Source organism: Typopeltis vanoorti, chromosome 9 (genome assembly GCF_054136105.1).
Source record: "Typopeltis vanoorti isolate ZY-2024b chromosome 9, IOZ_Tvanoo_1.0, whole genome shotgun sequence".
Taxonomy (NCBI): Eukaryota; Metazoa; Arthropoda; class Arachnida; order Uropygi; family Thelyphonidae; genus Typopeltis; species Typopeltis vanoorti.
The window spans coordinates 97,103,160-97,121,886 of NC_143557.1; positions in this window are offsets into that span (position 1 = coordinate 97,103,160).

Below are 18,727 nucleotides of genomic sequence, written 5' to 3' on the forward strand. Positions count from 1 at the left end.
ATGTACAGCTTCGGCGACAAAAACATTGCCTTTGTTTTTAATACTCTAACATATTCTTATTAAAGCAGTATATACAGTTAGCTTCAAAAGAGTTATTTACAAAAACATCTAATACAAACTATACCGAGACAAACAAAGTTTATTTTTTTTTACAATATTCACATGGGACTTAACCTAAGTAAAAAATCGATGTAATGTGCTTTGGAACATTTAATATTTAAGCTACAATCGAGTTTTTACACTTTGCTTATAATCGTATTCCCTCGGCTCGCTGTTTGCCTTCCACTGATCCAAATTAATTCATTTACCCGGACTTATAAGAAAATTATTGATTTGACAATTTTAACGAAAAATGAATAAACAACAGCAATACACTTAAAGCGAATTAAAAATGACTGAAAATAATGATAAATAAAATATTATGTTTTCAGTTTTAATTAAATTTGTAAGTAAGGAGGAATACACAAGAGATCGACCAAAAATCGCTCCGCGATCGACGGGTTGAACACCCCCTGCTGTATATGATACCAACAAGAGTCATAGGATGTTACGTCAGTAGTGTTACCATAGCAACGTCTCCCAATGCTGTTGCGGTCAACAATGGAAACGTCATCGAAGAAATGTCAATTTTTTTCACTTATGAAATCATTAATATTGATTCGATTATTAGTTTCGTATAAATTAAATAATATATAAAATTTAAGTTGTCACACTTTTAATATGTCTATCAGTATGAAATGTGCAATATTAAAGACACTCTTAAAGAGACGCGTACCTTTTCAGCATTGCTTTCAGTATTAGGAGATCTCCAAACCTGGATATTCCACTGTAAAAAAAGTCACACTTTAGGAGAGAAAAAAGTTCAAAAATGACAAATTTCAGGATACGATCTCGAATGTAAACTTTGACACCATCACCATGTTCATTTTTTCCTTTGTAATTCATATTTAGCGATGAATATGTATAAATGAATATTTAAAGATTAATTTAGGATAACCGAACATACTAACAACTTAAATCATCTAATGCACTCACTTTAAACGTATTAATCACATGGGAAACACGTTTAATACCAATAACAATGCTGTTAGAAAAACTTTTTCGAAGAATTTCAAAGAAGGAAGTGCTTATAGCTAATTATCCCATCGTCAAGGTACTTGAATACCTGAGAAGAATCTCGAATGTTGTTTATCTATCAATTATTAACCATTTATGATAATGTTTCATGAATATGATACTTACTATCGTACATTGAATCATCAGAAAATGAACTTATAAATACATAACAAATGCAAGAAGAAAAACAATTTGGCATTTCTAGGAATACTAGGCCGTACATTTTTATAATGAGTTATAAAAAGGATAAGTATCCTTTTTATGAGTGTAATTTTTATAAAACACAAAGTGCAAAGGAGAATTGTTTTTAGAGAGAACTAACTGCTTCTCCCAGTCAGTGTGGCCTATTCGGACAATGCGTATAATATCTTGCTTAGAATGTGAAGAACATTTACAAACTTTTTCTAAGTGGGGCAGTAATGATTGTAGACAGAGGTAGACCGTTTCCGCGTGTATTTCCCTTGGTCCCCCTAGTTAAAAACGCAAACTGATTACAGAAAACATTCTGGCATACAGTATGCAACCCATTTTTTTCGTGGCCCTAGTTGTATTTTTATTAAATCGAAGAAACCCACTCCCTTCAATACGTGACTTCCCATTAGGTGATGAAAAGAGAAATTCAGTTTGAACATTTTATCTTACAAAACAGTCAAGCCAACCCCGAGAACACACACTCGAATTAGCAGGCATAATACACTGATCTAATAGCCTTATTTGATTCTGCTGTAACCAACCAACCCAACTCTTCTAATTGGTCATTTATTAGACTCAATAAAAGGTATTGGTTGGTTAAAATTACTTAAGGCTACGACACGCTTTGTATGACGTCTGTTTTATCATTTATGAAAGATAAACCAACCAGCTTAACGGGGAAGTATAAAACTGGTTTTTTTGGGGACACGAAAACTCCCATCTCTATATAAAGATGTCTGTTATTGAGTACAATGTAATGATGGAGTTTGCAGCATAAAAGTTACTCTATTGCAACGACTTATAGTAACAGAAGTAATAGTTACCTATTCATGCTGAGGAATTTCAAATCCGGTATATTAGTTATCTATCAATTCACAATTAGAAATCAGCATGAACTTTTTACCTTTGCAAATACTACAAAATGGTTTTCTAGTTTAGTTATGTTGCTCTTTCGTCTATTTTCAATTTCACATTCACATTTGTTTTGTCATAAAGTAGATATGCATTAATAACATTACAACGGTTGTCGTGACCTTCTCTCTCTCTCTCTAGTTGAAATGTGTATAATTTAAACTAAAATGAAATATTTTCAATATATTTCGGTCAAGATATCTAATTTGTTTAGCCAAAATGGAACCAAAGGTGGATTAAAGTATGAAGATTGCATACTCAGCTGAATCCTGTTATTTGTGAAACATGCCTGAAAATCTCTGCTCTTTCTTCTCTATCTTTTGTAGTAATAAAATATTCACTTCCAGTAAATTAATCACAAGAAAACGTCCAATGATATATTTCACTATGAAAAAAAAAAAAAAAAAAAAAAAGAAATTTTCAAATATCTTTTTCGTCTTTTCTTTTTATTCTCCGTTAACAGTCATTAATGATCTTTCTATCTAATCATTCATCTTTCTGTATCTGTCGCGTTCCATCGAGATAGTTGTTGGCCGCAGATTGGCACTAGCTGTTTCCCAACAGCACACCAAATAGCGTTAAATTAGAATGATTAATGGGCATTTTTTTTCTCTTGTTTCTTCCAGTCTTTGCGCATTTCCACAAGAGGGCGCGTCAACACAAACATTTAACTCTGCGTGTATGGTTAACGCAAAGCACTTGTTGAGTAGTTTGGGATTTAAATTTATGGAGAAAGGTTATTTATTAATAACATGTGAATATCTCCTAGATCTAATATTTTTGTGTTAAGAATTCTATGTTAAGTTTTGGAAAATATTCTATTCTTCGGTGTATTATGATTTTTTTAAAAGATTTTTCTTTTGTGATATTATATTTTTTATACACCGAAATCTAAATAAAATGATTAAACTAAAAAGTTTATAGTATACCACTAGATGGCACTACTAACCTGTACAGATTTACGCAACTCTGAATTTATGTCTTCCACTGTATTTCTATTCCAGACACTGATTAAGAATTCCATGCACGTCAGACAACGTAATCGACCCATCCCAGTCATTTATTTCAAGATCGCAGATTGAAAGAGTTCTTAAAAGAATGCTGTAGCTTGTTACATCCATTGCCAGGGTAGCGTAGCCTTAAGACAGGATGTGTACATTATTCGATGCTAATTTACATTTTATGAGCTGTAATAAAGACTTCGCATAAACAGAAGCACCTGATAGAAAAGTACATAAGCGAATATCGCCTATGACGTCATAGATTAATTACCAATCAAAGCAGAGATAATGATATTAAGCGACCGATGGATGTAGCATCCTATACCTGAAATGTAAACAGCTTCTAGGTGTAGTTTATGAACCCTTTCCTATCTTATGGGATGGGAAACAAGGTTGGAAGTTTTTTTTCCATTTTTTTAATTTTGATAATGTTCCGAGTCTAAGCTGCTATTGTAATCAACAGTGACTTAAAGAGATTAAATATCTGCACACATAGAGGCAGCACAATGTTTATTTTAGACCTGCTGAGAGATTTGCTCTCGTAATACAGACTTGGATAAAGTTTTTATGTTCCATACACAATAAAAGAGAAATCTAAATATAAAACCACCCACAATTTACGAGTCTGACCTCCATAAAAGGAATGTTAGACTGCTGACGACCAACAAGTTTCACTTCCTACACACTATATTTAACCAACCTTAAGGTGTAACAAGTGCAATACGACGAAGCAATCGCGTCTTGGGAACACCTTAGAATTTCTCTGCATTATTTAGTAAGGGTCGTCATACTTAGTGGCCACAAGTAGGTCAATGTTTAAAGGTCAAACGACTTTCCTGGCAGCCCACAGATGCTGATGTAACCGGAGAAAATTATTTGTAAGACGTTATTTTTCATTGGCTTATGGTGAAAGAAGGGGGACCTGTGTTATGAAGCAGAACTTGAATTTTTCCATCTCTGGCTTTTCCTTTCTATCTATCCAGCCACTCTCCTCTCCTCACCCCTCACTATTTATCTATTGCTTCTTCCCTGGCTCACCCACTTGCTTTTCCACTCTCATTTTACTCGCTTTTTAACTGGCTTTTTCCCCTGTCATTCTTTATTCTCGTCTCTCTCTCTCTCTCTCTCTTTGTTTCTTTCATTTTTGAATCTTTTCTCTTCTGATTTCTCCATTTTTATACGTATTTTTTCTCTTTTTCCTCGGTTTATTTGTGTTTATATAATTCCTTTCATTTTCACTTTGTTTTTGTTACACACACACACACACACACACACACACACACACACACACACACACACACACACACACACACACACACACACACACACACACACACACACACCGGAATCAACAGAAATTGTTCTCAAACCTGTCCACCTTAATGTGAATCTCAACTACAACCTTTCTGATTGTCAGCACCACGATCTAACAATGGCGTAAGCGACACCACCAACCTCACGTGCTCAACAACGCAGTTAGCTCAAGAATGCTTCAAATGTTAGCAATCTGTTTATAATATTAAATTACGTCTAGCAAGATGAAACTAGCCATGCCTTTACAATAATAAATAGATTTTTTGTTATCTCTCGGTAGTCATAAGTTTTTAATTTATATATATATATATATATATCAATTCATTACTCGTGTTCGATTTTGGTTATTGATGATAATAAATAAGTGATAAAAATTGAACACACACACACACACACACACACACACACACACACACACACACACACACACACACACACACACACACACACACACACACACACACACACACACACACACACACACACACACACACACAGTTTTTCTAGATTAGAATAATAGCACTCCATTTTTACTTTATCGCTAAATGAATAGGAACTGAAGGTAATAAAGGATTTTTTTCCCCGAAATCCTAATGTGCAATATATCTGTGAGTTTTTTTTTTTTATGTGTAAAGAACAGGATGTCAAAAGTTGTCTCCATAACACAAGGACGATGCAGAGATGATCCTAAAATTTACACACATACACACTCGTGTGATGCTTATCAAATGTGTGTCATAAAGTTTCGAGTGTGTTCACAACCTTGAGCAGTTACTCGCCTAGGAATGCACGAGTCCTCATAAACATTCCCAGGGAACATGGAATGGTCAGGTGCAAGATAAAATTACCAGCTGTCACCCATCACGATTTCCCAAGGTCTTCTGGACCAATGCCCAGTTTTCATTCGCCCCACCTGTAGTTTTTTTTTTCCTTCCGAAAAAGGCTGACTAATTTTCTACTTTCTTTGCAGACTTTTCTACAAGGCTAACAGTAAAACAAATGGGAAGGAAGGAAGGAAGAATTGAAAATAGGGGGAGGATATAGGCCACCCTCACTAGTCTGGACACCTCCATGCAAACACAAAGCTAAGAGCTTAATTATAGTAGAGTGACGTTAAGTGGCACTCAACAATGGAATCCATGGCAACACCGTTATAAAAATGTTACCTGTTTTGTGCTAACTGTTCAGCGCTGTGCATCTTGGGAAACAATAGAATTTAGCTTATTTGAACAATGCATACTCTCGTACCAGCAAACAACTGAGTAAAAAATATATATATAAAGGTGACTGCCTGATGAAAAACTACAATTAATTGCATGGCTTGTTGAATTAGGAAAAAACAACTAATGTAATTTTCTTTTCCTTTTTTTCTTTTTAATTGCAAATAGAATGTGAAGCAATTTGATTTATTCTAAACTTTGGTCTTGTTAAGTGGTGACACTGAAGGCTCAATAGACAATAGAAAAACTTCGAGGAAGGTGTTTTTTTGTTCCCCGAAACCATAGTGAACTCAAAGAACAATTGTCTCGCGTGCGATTTAACCGTTTGAGGCAGATAATGTCATTGTTCTCCGTCAGTCTAGACAAATTGAATTAATACGACTCTCTAAGAATTTATCGCCTTTATCAAAGGAATCAGACAGCGACACGTGGGTAGAAGGCGAGATCAAAGCAGACAAAAAAAAAAGGCGACAATCTCTTTAATTTAAATGACATGCCAATGTTTGTTGAAAAGAATAAAAATCTTCAAAGATCTGCTTTCTTTCTTTTTTTTTTCAGTTATCACATACACTATGACAGCGTTAGATATAAGACGTTAGCAAAAGATTAGGAATCTCATTTCTTCCTGCATGTTCTACTTCATATAAGTAATTACTAAAGTATAAAGCCGAAAGGCTTTAATTTAGCATAAGAAGATGAAATGGAGAATATTATGGATTCAGTAATATTTTATAACCAAATAGAGAAAGCAAGTTAACAGTTTCGAAATTTCCAAAGAGATTACGGGAATTTAAAGGCCAAATTGTACTCATAAATTTTATGGTAAATTTATGAGAATAAATACAATAAGCTAAAGAAATTAAGAATATTATAGATCCAACTATATTTTATTTATGTATTTGCCTATAAAATATAGTTGGATCTATAATATTCTTAATTTCTTTAGCTTATTGTAAGCAGTTTGGAAATATAGAAATAATTTTAAAAGTTTGGACATTTATGAGAATTCAAATGCCTAAGGTTATAAAATTATAAGTTATAATATATAAAAAGTTATAATTGTTGAAAGCTTTCTGGCAGATTTCGAAATTTTTTCAAGTTAATTTTAATATTTGGCTATAAAATATGAATGGATCCATAATGTCCTTCATTTCAATATCTTTCTGTAAGCCTTTTAAATGAAAATTAAATATCTGTTGTGAAATCTTCTTGTCCAGCACGTGTGTATTATAAAGTTCTAAATCAAACTCTCATTTAATTTATAAATTCCGTTCTAAAAATCCAATTATTACGTACAAAGATCCTAATGCTGTATATTTCATTTAATTGTTCCCACGTGAATTACTTAAAATGCGAGTCACGTTTTCTTATCTACAACTAACCTAGATATAAAAGGAAAAGTTTTTTTTTTTCCCCAAGGTTTCTATTGCTACACCCATCCCATGCTATTAGTAATAGATATTGGGGGTTACCGTGGGTGATTTGGCAATTTGTTCGTTTTGAAAGTGACAGTCTTTGCTATTATTTCTTCGCAATCATGAAGTTCTTGGCCAAGATTTAGTTATTCCAGGGGAAACAATGAACAAAAACATCTAGAAATTGATACGATATTCATGGTTGAGATATCGTTAAATATCAGATGTGGAATGTTATTAATGGTTTATCAAAAACTGCCATGTGCTGCAGGCATTCTCATTTATCATAATATTTCTAATAATTTTTAGAAATAATATTTCTAAAAAAATAGCTTATTTTTATTTTTTAGAAATATTTATATTTCTTTAATTTTCATGATTTTTATTTATTGTATTTTTAATAACTAGCTAGTAATTTATCCATCTGTATGGTTTGAAGGATAATCCTAAACAACCCAGATATTTGATGAAAGAAAGAATAAATGAAATATCTAACATAAATAACAGAAATATTACAAAAGAGGAAAAAAAATGAAATGAAATTGGACTAAAATGACAAAACTAATATAAAATCTGGATTTAAAATCAAACTGGATAAATTAGATTTAAATTGGATTAAAACAATGATGTTACAAATATATGCACATTTTAAATCCCCCTATGTAATCTGACGTATGTCTGGTCGCCTGCACCATCTCCTTAGGAACCGTTCTTCGTCCAAGAGGTATCTCTCCTACTCCAGAAATCGATGGAGACAGGCGGAGAAGCACTTCCTAATTCGATGGTAGATTCTGTCTTCCTCAGTGAGGAGACGTTTCTTACGATTTTCCATATTTATTTTAGAACATTGATCAGAAAAATTAGATTTTTTTTTTCTGACCAGTGGAGGAAACTGCATAGTACCACCTCAGAGAAAGTGGGCAACGGAATCATGAGCACTTTAGTCCGCCTTCACCAAATGCACTGCACTTGTAGAAGGGGGTGTTCTACAGTTTTAATTGCAAGGCACACTTCGCAGGAGTCATAAGATTGGAGACAATATTGTGATTTCACTAGTTTCACTGGGAGTTGGCCGTAAGCAATTCTCTAAGCGAATTCCGATGAAAGGTTTCTCCTCAGCTGTTTTTGATATTCGTAAAGAGCACCTCTTCATTCGTATCCTGATCAGGCCTCTCAAAACCAAACAAACCGAAAAGTTTCCAGTACAGTTTTCGAAACTTGCACTTTTACATCTACTTTATATATTTCTCATCTACGTTATATCCTTGCTTGACATATTTATTACATTTGCTTTATAAATTAAAGCAACACAAGAATCTATAGCATGTATTTTTTTTTTTTTTTTGGCTAGATGGGTGAAGCAAGAATGCTTTTCATCTTCCCCGTTATCTGTAGAAGAAAATGTATGGATGAGGTAACATAGGGCTATAAGCTTTGATCATGGCAGGAGGGTAACAGCAATAGCCGAGCCTCAGTTAAAACTTCATTGGCTACAGCATTGCCATCCATTACTCTCCCTGGGTACCCATTTTAGTCGCCTCTCACGACATGCATGGGCTACAGTGAGGCTGGTATGTAAGTAAAGCCCTCTCTAAAAATTAGAACGATCCCCCCCACCCGGACCACTCCCTACGAGTGGCCGAAAGACCGTCCAACTCAGCGTTGGTTCCACTCAGTGAAGCCCCCCCCCACCACAGAGCAGAACCGCTCATATTCCAGGGAAAGGCATCCACCGACAACGCCCTCCCCAGAGATTCAAAATGCTCTCTCAGACAACCCCCCCCCCCTCCCCGAAATCCAAGCCCACACCTCACCGGGAGAAGCCTGAGAGAGAGAGAGAGAGAGAGAGAGAGAGAGCGAAACTCTGCGTCCATTTTAGTCGTCTCTTACGACATGCATGGGTTACAGTGATGCTTTTGTTAAGTAAAGCCGAATCTAAAAATGAGGACGATTTCTAGACCACTCCATAGTGCCCGAAGGACCGTCCAACTCAGCGTTGGCTTCACTCGGTGATCGGGCACCCCCCCCCCCTCCCACCGAGCAGAACCGCTCATATTCCAGGGAAAAGCATCCACAGACAAAGACTCCTCGCCGGAGACTCAAATATGCATATGCACTTCCAGGCAAGCCCTCCCCTCTCACGGAGCAAAATTCCAGAAGAAGCCTGAGAGAACGAAACTCTGAGTCCATTTTAGTCGTCTCTTACGACATGCATGGGTTACATTGGTGCTTTTTTTTAATGTAAAGCCTCTGTTAAGTTGAATCTCTGTGGGAGGACACCCTTCCCAGAGACTCAAAAACAATAATAATAATAATATATATATATATATATATATATATATATATATATATATATATATATATATATATATATATATATATATATATATATATATATATATATGTGTGTGTGTGTGTGTGTGTGTGTGTGTGTGTGTGTGTGTGTGTGTATGTATGTATGCATGTATATGTGCACTCCCAGGCAAACCTCCCGAAATCTAAGCCCCCTCATCGGGAACGAAATTCCGGAAGAAACCAGAGAGAGCAAAACTCTCGAAACTCTGTGTCCATTTAGTTGCCTCTTACGACACGCATGGATTGGCGTTGGAGCTATTCTTATCCCGGCAACCATACAAGGTTATAGCATGTATCTCACGGTACGATTTGATTCCTCTCTCTCACCATAGCATGTATTCAATCCTCTCTTGCTAATTATAATAACGTTATATTAGATTACTTTTAGTTTATGATTGAATTTAATTTTTTGATAGTAATTAAAGATTTTTGAAGTTCTAAGTTTAAAATCAGAATAATAAAAAGATTATTGAATAATGTTTCATAATAAAGCTTGATAATTCTTATTTGTGTTACTTGTATACAAATTTCTTCATTACCTCGAGTATGACCAATTGAATATTATATTGAATATAATGTGATAGTCCATTTCTGTTCCTTATCTGATTGGCGGTGGAGTGTGTAATAACACTCCACCACCAATCAAATAATAATCACGCATGCAATATTTTAAACATTTTCTATGTTTGGGATTCCTAAAAGTAATTGCCTAGCCCATTTTTTTTTAGAAATAACATAACCGAGAACTAAGAAATGATTAATTTTATTAGCCTTAAAATAATCATTAGGGAAAGGAATCATTTAGTATGCATAACAATTGCTACTACAAAGGAATCCCTAACAGCTACTCAATTACCCTCATTTACATTCTTGAATCGAGTTGGTGCTTCAAGGTGGATGTTTGGCTACAGGCGTCAATTTGGTGTCAGTGTGATGAGTTTGGAATACTTTCTCCATTTGTTATTTTCTTTGGTAATTGACAGTGATTTAGGTGAATGCAAAAAAGTCGTGACCGTTCTAGGGGGATCCTTGCAAACCTCAGTAAGTATTCATACCCCACCACGGACCCAGAGTGGATTTAACGATACTCACAAGGTTACTGATTTGCACTTCGTGGTGAGGAAATAGGAGATAATAGGAAGAGATTTTAGAACTCGTTAACATCAGCATTAATTATAAACAAGTAACTCAAGGATTGAAGAATCGATAAGGAACTTGCTACGATTTTGTCATTTGTTCTGTCATGAGAACAGATTTACATGTAATTAAAAACGAAGTAATAGTCATGACTGGGAAATTTCAATTTATGTGTACACTAGTGAGTATGAAACGTCTCTAGTGTTTTTTTTAAAGAAAAGTATTTGTGTTGCTTGTATTACTTTTTTTTTTAAAAAAAGAAAAAAAAAGATTATTCAGATTGAGAGTAATAAACGCAGTACCAGAAGATTTGTGTGAATATAATTTTTGGATGAATTCATTAAATAAATAAATATACGATATTGCTGTGTATTATTTACTAGGAATGGGATGTACTATCTGGTTAACTCGGTAACAGTTAATACCTAGAACAGGTCAAAGTATGCAATCTAAGGACACTCTATGTCAAACGCTCCATTGTCTACACTACTCAATCCTTCATCACACTACAACACAAATCGCAATCTATTAATAGTGTTTCAGTCTGTTAGTTACGTGTGTTCTTTGGCCAATTATGTCTGTATGTGGGATGAAAAAAAACCATTTCCTTGAGCTAAAACTCTACCTCCGTTTGACATTGATTCATCCACCTTCACTTAAAAAGGTCCATATACCATTTAATGACATTTAATGTCCAATAATGGTATATAAAGATTCCTCTCATCGTGACGAGTGCAACTCAGGTCTTTTTTAGTTGAATGGAGCGATATCCCTTCGTTCTTCCAAATGAGCTACGGAGGCCCTTAAAAATTTTTAGAGTTCCAGGGACTTCCGCTAAAAAGAGACTGATCTTTTCCTAATTCATTTTGGAAATTGATTAAAAAATCGCTCCTCATATTATTTACGGTCTTGAGAATACTTTGCTTGTCTGCCTTTAACAATTCTCAATGTTTTATTTTAAGGAATTATTTGATTATATATTTGTTGTGCAACATCAGAATTAATGGAAATCAAACTGGACTCTTTTAATGAAAGTGTAACTTTCTTTGTATTTTGTATCAAAAATGTAATGGTCTGTTTGAGGTGTAGTGCAGGGCTTACAACTCAAAAAAGTATGAGTGATATCTATCTACGATCACTCAGCCTCATGAATCATTCCTAAACTATCATCGGTAGCTCTACTCAATCACAGACAAAAACCTACCACCAAGCAAGTTCGCACTGCTCCGCCTAACCAAGTATAAACATGAATATCATTAAAAATGGTATCCATTGGGCATAAAGTATTTCTTTTGCAACACCCAAATGAGCAAAGTTCTTAAAAGAACTGGGCGATGGACTGAGTCCTTGACTCTTTATCCCGTCATCTGAATGAAGAAAATCTGTGTGGATGGAGTGTTATTGAACTAAAAAACTCTAGTCATGGCTGGGTAACGGCAATAGCCGAGCCTCAGTTAAAACTTCATTGGCTACAGCATTACCATTTGTTACCCTAGAAGTCCTAAAAAGGACTTTTGATATCACTTTAATTGTTCAGTTTACAGAGAATACAAATGAGCAAAGTCCTTATAGTCCTTATAAGGACTGGCTTAAAGGGGCGAAGCTAGAATGCTTTTCATCTTCCCCGTTATCTGTAGAGGACAGTGTAGGAATAAGGTGTTATTGAGCAATTAAAGCTCTGATCATGGCAGGAGGGTAACACCAATAGCCAAGCCTCAGTCAGAACTTCATTGGCTACAGCATTGCCATCCATTACCCTCCAAGGGTATTGGATTGAATGAATCAATCACCGTATGTGTAAGTAAAGGTGATAATCTCAAAAATATCGGACGATCTCTAGGCCACTCATTTGTGGGCGAAAGACCGTCCAAATCTCAGCGTCGGTTCTACTCAGTGAAACTCGAGTACCGAGCAGAACCGCTCATTCCGAAGAAAATAATTCACCGGCAAGTACCCCTCAGCGGGCCGTGCCGGAGAACACTTTCTCCGGTAACTCAATTGCTCCCTTAGGGCAAAACCTAAGAGAGAGAACTCATTTACCCAGGATAACAGCAACAGCCGAACCTCAGTTAAACTTCATTGGTTCAGCATTGCCATCCGTTACCCTATATGGGCATCTCATATAAAATCAATCACCGACTATGTAAGTAAAGGTGAAATCTCAAAAATACGGACGATCTCTAGGCCACTCCATAGTGGGCGAAAGACCGTCCTAATCTCAGCGTTGGTTCCACTCAGTGACGGGCTCCCCGACCACTGAGCAGAACCGCTCAAATTCCGAGGAAAATAATTTAATTCACCGACAAAGCCCCTCAGCGGGCCGTGCCGGAGAACACTATCCCCGGAGACTCAAAGTGCTCCCTTAAGGCAAAAACCTTAAGAGAGCGAACTCAAAAACTCATCGCTCAAGGGGGTAACAGCAACAGCCGAACCTCAGTTAAACTTCATTGGTACAGCTTTGCGTTGCTATCCATCACCCCCAAGGGCATTAATGAACCAATCGTCCGCATCTCACGGTCGATTGATTCCTCAATCCGGTCTAAATGAGCAAAGGTATTCTCTGTAAACTGAACAATTAAAGTGATATTGATAAATAAAAGGTGTTTAATTAAATTTACGTTTAAAAGCGCTAATTTTCAATAATCAAAATATTTTAGAAAATACTAATTATACTTTATAAATAATTGATTTAAATTTTATTAAAATTTCTGGCAATAAACTGTCATATATAAACGAGACAAATATTATCATTAAGTTGAGAATAATAATTTGTGGCTTTAGAATACTAAATAAATAAACTCCAGTTTATCCATACACGATTTAACTGTGGAGTTCGAGAAAAATATATTATATTTTAGTTGATATCGATGTCTTATCTAAAGGATACCTCCATAACATAAATGTTCTGTTTAGAAATCTTGAATGATTTAAAATTCTTATAAAGAATTTTTATATTACTATTGTAACATTTATTCAGCTGACTTCCTATCATACCGGCTTTGCTAATTTCGTTGTTTATTTCCAAGTTTAATTTGCCATCTTCACTAAAACTTGTGATTAAATGGCTGAAATGTTTTACTTGTTCTACAGCTTCCCTATTCAGGAAAGAGTTGATGTCTCAATTTCATGGTCGTTGTATCGGATACCCTTTTCCGAGGTTCAGCTCAATTTTGTGGCATTATATTTTCCTGTTGAATTAATCCCGTATTTATGCCATTCCTCAAGTATCCTAATCAGTTTTATACAGCATTTTAAGAAAGCTTGTATTTCTTTAATATAGTCGTTGGTCATCAAGAACCCCCCCCCCCCTAACTACATAAACGTGATGAACAGGAAATATTTCATTTGCAGAACGGTCTTTCTGAATATTTAGGTAAGATGCTCCCTTTGTTTAAAAAAACAGGAATTCTTATGAGGTTTGTTTAAACTCGAAAACAATATTTAATCTCAACAACTTTAAAGGCATTTTCATTTTTACTCGATTATTCTCGATAACTTTCGTCGTGTCACTCGTAGATCGCATAAAAGTGAAAAATTTTAATTATATTCATCGTTTTCCCAGCGTTGTAATCCTTCCAGTGCTCACGCTTTATTCTTCTCTACATTATCGTTCTGTGTTTAGAGACCAGCAATTAGCGTATTTTTTTGTTTTGTTTTGTTTTTCCTGTTCCTGACATTGTCAATTTCAGGATGATCCTGTTTATCTACTTAGGGACTCCTTCGAGAGTCTAATGATTGAATCGCCATTTGTGACTTCTTTCTTTGAAGGTCGGTATTTTAGGGTCAAATTACGAGGTCGTTATCTGCATTACTTAGCCAAAGGGTTTAGTTTCAAGTTAAGAGTTTTTTTCACCTCCTATTCTAGAAGTTTTCTTTGAAAAGATTAGTCCGACGGAAGTAAAAAGGGATTTCCCATCTTTGGACACTAGAAAACCTGTTCAAACACTTGCATCAAGCGAAGTACACCCCTTTTCAAACCAGTTTCTTTTAATTCTTTGATCATATCGCTAATGATGAATGAATTTGGTTTGTGATGGTCTCCCTTGATGCAGTTAATTTTCATTGTAGAATGTTAATGACTTCCTACACTAGTATCTCTATGAAGTTTACCTCAACAAACTGGCTAATAGTTGCTTGTCATTTCTATAAACAAACACCAATTCGATGAATAAATGAAATTTCTTTCACTAACTTTCACACTTTCCACTGTCCTATGAGTAATTCACTGTTACCTTTGAACTTCACAGTTTTTCTCTCCATTTGTTTATGAGAAATCATTAGAATCGTAGAAAAATTGACCTACACCTCGTAGGTACAAAAGACAAGCAAAGTTATAATATATTATTACTTTCTTCATTATATTACAGTGGAGACTCGCTATCTCCAGTATTCAAAAAAGATGCCTCTGAATATATTCTCGTTACCTACCTTTCTTTTAATATTGAGCATTTTCTTTCTTTTATTGAATATATTCCTTATCTTCCATTGGAAGGATTTAAGAACCATTTTCCATCAGGAGTTCCCCCCCACACACACAAATTCGCAATTTTGTGTATTTCATCCCCGCGAAAGTGATTACAGAACGACCACTTCAGACAACGGTTGTTGTATATATATATATATATAGCATTGTTACCTCTTTCGTTATTCCAATCAAATTAACCTACTTTTGGTACTTTTGAATCTCCCACAAGACTTTAAGTTATAAAAGTATTATTCAATTATCGAAACAGAAAGCAATTGATTTTTTGGAAATGAAACCAATTAAATTATTATGCTTTTCTTATGGTCCTTATAATAAGGACTGGCTTAAAGGGGCGAAGCAAGAATGCTTTTCATCTTCCCCGTTATCTGTAGAGGACAGTGTAGGGATAAGGTGTATATTGAGCAATTAAAGCTCTGATCATGACAGGAGGATAACAGCAATGGCCGAGCCTCAGTTAGAACTTCATTTGCTACAGCATTGTCATCCATTACCCTCCAAGGGTATTGGATTGAATGAATCAGTCACCGCATCTCACGGTCGATTGATTCAAGTCCAGCATTTTATAGTTCTTATAAGAATAAGAACTGGGCGATGGACTGAGTCCTTGACTCTTTATCCCGTCATCTGAATGAAGAAAATCTGTGTGGATTGAATGTTATTGAGCTAAAAAGCTCTAGTCATGGCTGGGTAACGGCAATAGCCGAGCCTCAGTTAAAACTTCATTGGCTACAGCATTGCCATTTGTTACCCTGGAAGTCCTAAAAAGGACTTCCGTCCAGCATTTTATCAAATGAGAAGACATGTTATTGTAAGGTATACAAACAATAAAATGGTGTTATCTTAATTTTAATGAAACTTAGAATTTAGAAGGTTTTTAAAAAAGTTTTATTTTTATTAGGTAAAATATTGTTATTTTCAAATTGTTTTATTTTAAATATTGATTTTTCTCACAAAAATTTTCACTGACAAACTTTTCTTAATTCTTTAAGGTCATTTGAATAATAATTGATTTTCAAATCATTTATGAAAGTGAAAGCCAATGCTTAAATAACTGTTTTTTAACTATACATTTTGTCCTGCTTTTATTTGCAATTGTATTATTGTACAGTTTTTTATTTCCTTCGGTTCAGCTCTATCAAGTGTACTATCGTCGACATTAAGAAACTGGATGAGTAACGTGCAAGAATTGCTTGGTGACATGTGGGAACAGGAAATTCCAAGTATTTCACACGACACGACAAGCTCGGGGGACGTGGCACGAATATGATGGCAAATCGAATTCCTGGAAAAAAAAAGTACATATGCGATCGGAGAGGTCAGAGGTGAAACACCTGTGGTTAATGAACGCATAGATGAGATCGGCTGTCGGATAAACAGGAAAGAGGATCTTAGAAAGTGGGTCACAGTGGGCGACAAGGGAACCAGTTCCCTTTCGAAATGTGGGTTTAGTGAGGAAATTCCGAAGAAGACATTTATGGGAAAAAAGTTGAAAGGATGTTTCAGAGAAGAGAGAAAGCGAAATAGAAACGCAAAATAAAAATTATTATAACAATTACTGAATTTTGGAATTAAGTAGTAGTAGATTTGTCAAATGTCAGATTACAATAACTAATATCAGTGCAATGAATTTACTCAACAATTATAACTTGCAAAAGGAGGAATAAAATATCAGCAGTAATGAGTATAATCCGGCATCGTACTCTTTCATATTCCTCGTGAGAAAGGAAAGAAAAAAATCCATCCCCAAACAAACTATAGAGAGATTTATGCGTGTAGAGTGATATCGGAAGCACGATGGATTCTCATAGTGTGAGTGAAAAGCAAATCACTTTCATTTGAATGTGGGTCTTCTTCTCACTCAATTGCATCTCCTTTCTCTCTTTCTTTGCGTTACTAATTCTATTCAATCGCTCTTCCTTTATTATTAATTTTTATTTTTATTTTGCTAACTTTGGCTATTGTTCAACCAGATTCTAATTCACTTCATTTGTCTCTCTTTCTCTCTTTCTTTCTTTTTCTCTGTCTGTCTGTCTTTCTTTCTTTGATCCTCCTCTATATTTTATTGTCTCCCTTTTGTTTATTTTCAAATTCTTTTTCTCTCCATTTTTTCTATTTTCATTTTTCTTTCCCCTATGTAAGTTTACTCTCTCTCTTTCTCTTTCTCTATCTATTATTCTCTCTTCTTTCTCCATGTCTTTGCTTTGTTGTTTCCTTTATCACCTTTTTTGCACTTCTCTCTCTCTCTCTCTGTCACACACACACACACACACACACACACACACACACACACACACACACACACACACACACACACACACACACACACACACACACACACACACACACACACACACACACACACACACACACAGGCGATCTCTCTTTCTGTTGTTCTCCCTATCTATTGCTCACTCTACTACTTTTTACGTTTCCCCTTTTCTCTCTCTCTCTTTGTAGTATCTTCTGTCTATCTCTCTCTTTTTGTCGGTTTTTTCTTTCTTTCTGTATTGCTGACTTCTTTTCTTTATATTTTTTGCCGTCGTTCGTCATAAATCTTTCTGTTTTTCCTCACCACTCTCTCTCTCTCTCTCTCTCTCTTTCTTTCTTTCTGTTTTCCCTCCGCTCTCTACAAGAAACCTGATCTTTTCCATCTTACCTGCAATTTCTTGTTCACACTGTTTTTTTCCCCGGTCTAGCAAACGATGCAGACAACGCCGGCTGTGGCGATTGTAGATAAACAACTCATTACTATCACCGAGCAACATCTGTGTCCCGACACCAAGTCTACTAATCAAAACGTCAAACAAATTGCACTTGAGGACAACGAAGAATAAAAAAGAGAATTACAGTATCTCCGTTGTAAACTCGGCGATGGAACAAATTGGAAAGGGTTGCAACTCGTTAGAAAAGAGATTAAAAGAGGCGGGTCGGGGATAACAGTTGAGTGACCAGACACTGATAGAGCTCTCGTGCACTGTTCGCTAAAATTGTTCGGCATTAAAGGGCTGAACACGTATGGCTCTTCAATGTTCAGAAAAATAAGTTCGAACACTCGGTAAGTGACAGAGACACTTTCAAAATATAGCAAATGGTTCAAAGGTCATTTTTGGTATTCATGCAGTGAATAAATAAACATGCAAACCTTCCTACGCCTTTGGATGTTTGTAAACCTTGTACACATGTAATTAGTGGTCGCAGTTGATGAGGCTTCAGTATAAGGAATGTCGAAAAATGTGTTCAAAAGTCAACGCATGTCCTACTTCAACAACATAAACGTTTTAAAAAGGCACGGAAAGGGAGTTACATAATAGCCACAAACTTGCAACTATTCCCAATTAAGAACATCAAAAGTAAAATAAACAATGATAAGGTCACTGCGATTTAAAAAACAACAGTAAAGTATATGACACCAAAAACTATCAGAGTCACTTTTACCAATATTCGGGACATCGTTGCTAACAAACAAGACATATGTCAATCCTTACAACTATCTACATGGACCTCCTAATTTTGAGAGAAACTTAAATTGCAGTTACAACAATCCCAGTCCACTCTAACACTGTAATTGTACAAATTACA